The 8,963-nt window shown below is 32.4% G+C and overlaps 1 long non-coding RNA gene across 1 annotated transcript in view; it reads right to left on the bottom strand.

The window, feature by feature from the left end:
* Window positions 1–4,578: 4,578 nt before the first annotated feature.
* LOC111086445 overlaps window positions 4,579–8,963 on the bottom strand; it is a 5,681-nt gene continuing 1,296 nt past the window's right edge. The window contains exons 2-3 of the long non-coding RNA XR_002611174.1: window positions 8,135–8,239; window positions 4,579–5,461 (exon numbers count right to left, since the gene is read on the bottom strand). This is a non-coding gene — a long non-coding RNA (uncharacterized LOC111086445). The remainder of the gene's footprint in view (window positions 5,462–8,134; window positions 8,240–8,963) is intronic.

The following is an 8,963-nucleotide window of genomic DNA, read 5'->3' as shown; positions in this document are numbered from 1 at the left end:
TATTCTGAGCATACAGATATATTATAGCTTTTGTTACTTCCCTCAATTTGTATTATAAACTATAAATATCGTGTTTTCCAGCAAATTGAAACAGTTTGAAGTAAGATTGCACCATGCATCTTTTTAAAAGGAAGCTTATTAAAGTTTCACTCTTCCATTGTTTTTTAAGTTAAGCACAAAGCTACACAATGAGCTATCTGTGCTCTGCCCACCACGGGTATCGAAACCTGGTTTCTAGCGTCGTAAGTTCGCAGACATACCGCTGTGCCACTGGGGGTCACGCTCTTCGAAAGCGCTCTAAATTATAAGTTTCTTTTTACCTTCATTTTAAAAGTTTCGTTAAAGAATATTCATGTAAGAGCACATCATCGTAGATACTCTGTCGAGAATTTTAACGCAATATGTCAGATTCGAGTTATGGTGTTTGACAATATATTAACAAGTTTGGAGTCTGTACAGGAACATCATTTAAATTATTTTAGTAGTAGCTTATAATGACCTTAACCTTAGGACTAATCTCTCGCAAGGATACTAGATTTGAGTTATGATCCTTGGAAAAATGTCATGAACATATGCAAAAACTCATAGGCAAAATCGTTTTCTGGTATTTTACACACACACACCCTTAAAAATGCTTATAAAATTTAGTTGAGTTAAAGCGTATATTCGAATATCTATTGACCCATCTTACTTACATAATATAGTTACGACAAAAAATCAATTTATATATGGTTGTGTTGTAACATTCAGACTTTCCCGTCCTAAATTAGTCATAACGATCATTGTAGGAAAAATTTAGTAAACACACACATAAATTTTCATCTAATAAAAATTAAAATATTTTCCGAAAATCAACATTTTTTGACCGAAACAAAATCTAAGTGATTCTACTTGTATGGATAATTTTGATCCATGGTTGTTATGCCTATCGAAATTATATATTTACCTCTTGGAATTTTCGTAGAAATCATTTAAAGTATTTTAATCTATTTAGCTTTAGGAATTTGGGAAAATATTATTACATATTGTCTTTCAGATTACTGAAGATAAACGAACATGAATAACCTAATTATTTTAAAACAAAGTAACTTTTTTATTATTTAATTTAGTGGGATATCAATAAATTAAATTTTCTACATTGCAAAGCTGCTGAGAAGATTATAAACTATAATTAGCTAAATTATATTTATCTATATAAATTATTTTAATGTGTTGCGTCTCACTCTTTCTTACCTACTCAGATTTACTGATAGGGTCCATATTCATCGGTTAAGAACAAAGGAGCTCCACAGAAAAATTTAAACAGAAATATCATTAATATTGCAAACACACCTATTATTTTTTGCTGGAGTCCTCTACGTATTTGCCCCCCAGTGGCACAGCGGCATGTCTGCGGACTTACAACGCTAGCAACCGGGTTTTGATACCTGTGGTAGGCAGAGCACAGATAGCCCTTTGTGTAGCTTTGTGCTTAACTACAAATAAACAAACAAACAAACCTCTACATGTCATACGCTGAAAATTAGTGACTTCATTCAATTTCTTTTGTCAGTACTTCATGCAGAGTGCATAATAGACAAATACATAAAATTACGCAATATTTTGTAATGTGTGGATTACACCGGTAGTGAATAATGTCAAAACAAGCCTGTAATTTTCTACTCTTTTCTGTTAAGTTTCCAACAATAGCTTAGAACTCCAGACATATTGAGTTTTTCCTCTTCTGAATTCATGAAAAGTTAACATGAAGCTTGAAACGTTCTCATTTATATAAGAGACTCATAAAGTGCCCATAAAAACATAAAAATGAACCTTCAGTAGTAGGTTATGTAAAATACTGATTGAGATATCACAAACACTTTAACAGACCTTTCTAGAAACGTTTTAACTATTTATTGTGTCACTTCGGATTGTGTACAATTGGTCTGAACTTGTATTTCCTCATGTGTTACCCTTAGAATTCCTACACTCGTGGATTTTCCCTGAAAGCTAAATAACAAATGTGTAACTAGTCTGTCTAAAATGAACAAGCCACCAAATTACTAATGCCGATAATTTAATGATTCACCTGTTTATCATAGTTAGCCGTGGCATAGCGGATCATAGTATGGATATGAGTTTTTTGTTGTTTTTTTTTCAAATACAAACTTTTAGCTCATAGCTCCGTCTCTTGATCAATTTGAGTTCTAATTACAGCCGCGGTTATTAATGATTCTCTCTTGTTTAAACTAAAACAACAACAACAAAAAAACAAAAAAAAAAAAAACTGAAAATCCTACTCACAAATAGAGCAATATTTTGCAACTAGATCACTTTAATTTAACTCCCTTTTGCTTGGGGTTAGTGTTTTTTTTTAATTTATATAGATAAGAAAAGCTGTACTATACAACATACCAAATTTTTAAATATCTACGTTCAAACGTCGTTTATTTAAATAAATATAGTTTCTTTGAAGATTATGCAAGTTTTGTAACAAGCTAATTTGTCAAGGGCATTTGTCTATTCTCTATTTTCCAGTCGTATTAATCCATTTTATTCGTCCACTTCTTTCTTTCTTCTGTTTATTATTCTGCAAATTTATGTTGCCTTTCTACTTATGTCTCAATGTATACTTTTCTTTGTTTAGTGTTGCTTTCTATTTCACTCTGTCTATTATCTTGTTTATGTGTTCGCAACATTTTTTTGTCTGTTGTTTATTATTTTGTTTTCTCTTCAACCGCTTAGTTAATCGTCCTTTGTTAAATATCACTTCATCTCTTTGTTTGTCCTTTCTTACTCTTATCTGTTTCCATAATCATTTTGCCATTTCTATCACTTGATTCTAATTATGATTATAAATATCTATATTTTCCTCCTATTATCGTTTCTCAATTTCTTTCATTCTTTCTATTCTTCCATGTTTGCCTAGTTTCTACTGGCTGTGTTTATTGAACTGTAGTCTCACTCTACAACTCACGTGGACTATCTGAGAGCAGGTGTGGTGTTCTAAACACATTATTAGACACTTATTATTCTATGCAGTACGAAACCGGATACTCTTAACAACAACACAGCACTTCATTGACATATCTACGGTAACGCCTGCTGGGTTGCAATTTCAGTCTTCCTCACTTGTCCAGACAATATGATTCAATGATCTAACACTTAAGGAATGCACAAACTCTTTCCCAAAACAACTTTACATTTCATGCCTGCGTGAACGCACGTGGGTAAAATGTTTTTGTTAAAATACTTTTAGTTACTAGTCGAAAGATCGTATCGGACGTTACTCATTTCTTAAAGCTCTAATTAATTACTGGGGGTAGGAAATTGATATCAATTCTTCGATGACGAATATTGTGTACTCTCAGTTTCTGCAATAGGTCATGTTTCTTGCTAACGTGGGTACATTTTGGTTTAACGCATTATGATATTGTATTAAAAAGTAACCATCAGCATATTTTTTCTAGACGTTATATATACATATATATATTATTTAAAACTGTCACGAGAAAAGTACATAAAACATGTTAGCTTTTTGCGTCTGTTTGGTACCTATGTAATAGAAGGGTTATGTTAAAGTACGATCTACATCTATAGAACATTTTGTTTGTACCTTTGCTCCTAAAGAAGACTAGAAGCTAGCACTTTGAGCTGTGGGGGGATTAAATTTTTCTGAATACAAGGTCACATTTTGACTTAATATAAGTCATACGATTAGTTCTGTATGTTTGTACATCTGTCTATTTATCAATCCATTATGTAAAAATGCTGTGTGTGTTACACTAAACATATTATCGTGGGTTTCGCCCATGACAAAATATGAAGATTTCCAAGAATGCCCCACTGATTATGGCACTTAACGTGTTAAAAAAAAAACGAGAGACATCATGGGAGTTAGATGTCGCAACAGAGTACTAGTTTACACCAACGCTCTGAACCAGAATGTTGTAGAAAAAACCAGTCAACTAAAAGTGTCGTATTTTACAACAGCGTGACATCAAGCATCATTACTCAAAATCTAACAAAATCTAGGTTATTGTTTACATTTTATTGATTCTAGGTCAGATTTTGCTGAAATTTGCGAAGAAACGTATAATTATACTTTATGATGAAAAGCAGTCTACAAAATAAACAGACGTGTTAAAATGCTAAGCTGGCAAAATGTATCTAAAAAAGAATAATTGACATTGAATTAAAATTTTTCTTGACAATAATTTATGTTTTAAATACACGATTAGACGAAGATTAAGTTCAAATTACGTAACAAATGTTTTGTTAAAATAGCACATGCAATGGGCGCCCGCAGGAAGAGGCAAGGGAGTCACTTGACCCCTCTGGATTTTCAAAAAGAAAAAACTTGATATGTAAAATTATTATTTTATGTTATTGGAAAATCATAAGGTATTTGAATTTCGAATTCATAATTTTTTCAAACTTGAGTTACTTGACCCCCCTAATTTTTTTTTATGCTGACGCCCTTGGCGCATGTCATTATTACAACAAACAGTAATTTTGAGAAATATTGTTTTAATACTGACACACACACATATACGTAGGAATGAAATAAAACAAACCTGCTCCATCACAGATGTCAGATTTATTTTCTTTTAGCTACATACACCTGCAGATTATGATGGCATGTACTGCCTGAAAGGAAAATAACCATGAAATGACACTAATTGTTCATCAGTTGTCAGGTCTGATCCAGGCTTGTATGGCCTCTGTAATGTTCCCTGAAAACATATCTCTAAATGGTGCCGTTTTGTTGGTATTCCTGCGATCAGACCAGGTTTGAATATTTTCAAAGCGTAGAAACCTCAAGATATTTTGAAAGCACCCCAATCCCATTGTAGCACTGAATATTGGTCGACCAGAGTCCTCCATCTTCAACAGCTCTCTAATGTCTTCGAGTTTTATTTAATCTACATCTTTCCATTTTTTGTTATCATTATGATCACAGTTCCATTTTTCATATGCATTTTGTGCTTTCTGATTTTTAAATCTTACAATTATTTGCCTCATCTCAGTAATCAGAAATATATTTAGTGTGTCCTGTATATTTTGTACCTTTCCATCTTCTTTCAGTCCCATTGCTTCCCTCAACATGTTATGAGTTACATCATGACTTTTTCTCTGGACTTTGCTTGCCAGATGTAACCACACGTACAGTTGTAAGTGTTTGCAAAGTACAATTACTATTATCCTAGATTGTAACTTCCTCTTCATCACTACTTTCGTTGTCCTCAAACTCTTTTCCTGCAGTTTCATTACCAGATTCTTTTGGATTGTCCTCAACATTATCTTCAGTTTCATAGTTAATTTCTTCTCTAAGCACATCTTCATTATTTTGAAACTTCCTCTGAGTCACTGATATTACCATCAAACTCATCACTGTCCTATTACAGGCCATCTTCTAGTATTGCCTTCACTGCCTCTCCGACTACTATTAATTTTGATGCATTCATGATGTGGCCTGGATCTAACAAACAAAGTGATAAAAGGTCATATCTCGAAAAGAAAAATAAACATTAAATATCACTCAAGATGTAAGTAGGAGGTCTAAAAAGACCTCCCTTTGTGCAGATGAGAGTTAAAAAGGATGTGGTCCAGTTTCATAAAGCATAATTATAGTGTAAAGAAACAACAGTTGTGTATGTAATAACAATAATGGAAGATAACTAACTATAAAGAGTAAAATCAGGACATGACTTTGTCAACTTCCTGTGGAAGATGTATAAAAAGACCTGAATAGGAGCTTACATTCATTCTGTCTGCAATCAGGATGGAACATTAATGGATAGTAATTACAGGCATGGTTGTATGAATCCGCCATATCTAATTATAGATTAATTGACGAAATAACAGATGTGTTCAGATTCTTGAAATGACCTCCACTGTATGTAATTACAGGTTAACAGAAAATGCCACCTGTCTTATAGATTATACCTTTAGGCATTTAAACAAAGATAATAAAGAAGCAACACTCGTAAAATCCTTGAAGAAAATTTTAAACAAGGTCCAGAAACCTTGTAAACTTCAAACCGATGTTGGAACAGATTTTACCAATTGACTGTTTCAATGTTATCTCAAAGAACAATACATTAATTTTTTTACTATGCATAACGAAACAAAAGCATCTATAGTTGAACATTTTAGTTGTACTTTTAAAACTAAAATGTGGAGCTATTTTACTCATCATGGAACATACAAGTACATCACAGCATTGAAAAATTTAGTCAGTGTCTATGATAGTTCAGATCATCGCAATATCAGAATGAGGTCAACAGACTTTAATTACTCTAACCAGGCGGTGGCATGAAAAATGCTCTACAACAGACAGTGGCATGAAAAATGCTCTACAAACCATACACAAAAGTTGGAAGTAGATTTATTCTCTCTCTCCTCTACGCAAAGAGTGATTGAGGGAATCATTAGACGGAATATTATCTTCTGTCACTGGTGATTGACAGGGAACCCATAAATTTTGTTTATATCAGGATCAATACATAGATCCAGTACAATCACATCTACATGTGAAGACAAAAATTGTCAAATTGAGAGGACAGACAGAGAAAAAGATGAGGATAAGTATGTGCCTGTCAATCTGTTTCTTCATTCTCTACTTTCTGAAGTTGACATGTATCTGAATAACAAACTCATTTCTTCATCTCACAATCTGTATGCCTATAAATACTACCGAGTTATAATGAAACCAGAGAAGTAATCTGACTATGTCTATGTGGGTAAAGGGCACAGCTTCTAGTCCATCAGTCATTCTTTTCATGTGAAATCCTTTCACGCATTTTAGATCACGTCCCATTAGAGGATGTGTTGATAAGGATACCTTTAATGGATCTTTTAAGAAAAACTCTTAAAATTTCAAATATTACAGTGTCAATTTCTTGGGAATCAATGTAAATGGAAAGCAAATTCTCACATGGCCATTACACTAATTTCAATACTGATTTGTATGCACAAAGCTACGAAACATCATTAGTGGGACAGGAAAACAGTTTCAAGATCAAAAAATCAATATAGGATGTGACGAATACTCGGGAGGATTCACGTTCTTTGTCTTTGATCTTACAGCTGATATGGTCACTGGTGATTTCACGTTCTTTGTCTTTGATCTTACAGCTGATATGGTCACTGGTGATTCACACTTTAACTTAGTGAAAATGGAAAAGTTACGTATTGAAATACAATTTGGTAAATCATTACTCAATGCTATAAACGTTCTTGTCTATGCAGAATTTCAGTCCATTTTAGAAATTGATCAATTTAGAAAATCATCACTAATATCTAAGAAGTAATGAAAACTGTGGAGATTTATTCTATACTCTCACAAGTTTTGTACACAAAAGAAGCTCGGAGGTGTGTTTGCCAACAATCATCTACCTAAATGTGCAGACAAACAGCTCTACATTGTTATCCTGAATCTGAGTCATAAATCTGGAAGTCTGTGAGTCTGTATCTCCTTTGTTCAAAATGAGAATATTTTGATTTCCTTGGTCTGTTTCCACGTAATCATAACATCAAAAATCACCAAAAAGAACTGTCGAATGTGAACTTACAATAAAAAAGTTGTGCTAGGGTCTTATTCGACAGTGGGTGGCCAATATTGTATATATTATGGCTATTAAAGATGTAGACACGTATCCAAACAAAAATTATTATCTGAATTTGGATTTTATAAAGATGGTAATGATATGTTTGTTAATAATTTTGCTACAAGACAATTTAATGTAAAAACGTCTTTACTAGATATAACTTTTTAGGTAGATCAAATATCAAACCATTATTGTAGGAAGATTGATAAAAAAAATTACAATTTCAAATATTGTCAGCGTAATCTATATTAATTAGTTTTTTATGTACGAGATATTAATCTTCTTAAATCATATAAGCCTTAGTTGTAGATCACATGATGCAACAAAACAAACCTCGTGAAAATATTTTTTTATTCGTCATAATGATATAGAATAAAATTAGTAGATCCTATAAATCTAACCTTTTATACAGAGAAATCAGATAGCTCTTGAATAATTTCACCATTTTCAACAAAATCGATGGGATTTAATCTTTTAGAATCATGTATGTTTAGTTTACTAGCTCTATCTTGAAACACATCTAATATATTGTTTTTACCCACTTGATTCAGAGCAGTCTTCAGATATCTTCATCATCATATAACATCATGCATGTATGAGCAGCTTGACCAAGATACTCGATTTTGCAAGACCAACAATTCTCGTTTCTACGTTTTTGTATGACAGGGATATATGTTCAGTATAAACTTCGAATAACAATTTATAATGTTATAGTTAATGCAATTAGATGTAAGTTTAGATTCAATTAGTTTTGACTGATTTAAATACGAATCCATAAAACAAGCCTGTTCACATAACTGATACCATTCACACTCTTTTGAAGTTATTATTGTTAAGATTATATTGAGTTCTATACATAGACACATTTCTTGACTCATCACACACAACATTAATAATACAGTTATGGTGATCTAGACCAAAGTCCTCAATGGATTTCAGATATATAGTCATTTAAAACCCTGCCATTCAACATGTGTAAATGTTACACCTTCTTTGGTAGGGTATAATGTACAATTTCCATAGTCTCTATGTTGACGAATGTGTATATTCACTTCATCATTAAATAGAGCAATCACAAGTGACAGGTTATTTTCCAATTGGTATGCATGAGAATATTCTGATGATTCATCTCTCCAGTAAAGATATGATGAATCAGTTTGTTACACCATGTGTGAGCGGGGAATTTTAATAGATGCCAGATAAAGAAAATAGTAATGAAATTTAAAGGTGTATTAGTCATAATTAATATAGTTATTTGTTAACAATAAGAATGGAATATATACACCTGGAAAAAAGTTAAGCACCCCCAAATATTTTTCAGGATTGCTTATTGAAAATAAGGTTTAATTTTCATGATGTTGAGCAATGTTC

The sequence above is a fragment of the Limulus polyphemus genome, unplaced genomic scaffold, assembly GCF_000517525.1.
Source record: "Limulus polyphemus unplaced genomic scaffold, Limulus_polyphemus-2.1.2 Scaffold1107, whole genome shotgun sequence".
NCBI lineage: Eukaryota > Metazoa > Arthropoda > Merostomata > Xiphosura > Limulidae > Limulus > Limulus polyphemus.
Note: the sequence above shows the minus strand (reverse complement) of the source record. Positions and strands in the feature narration are given on the sequence as shown.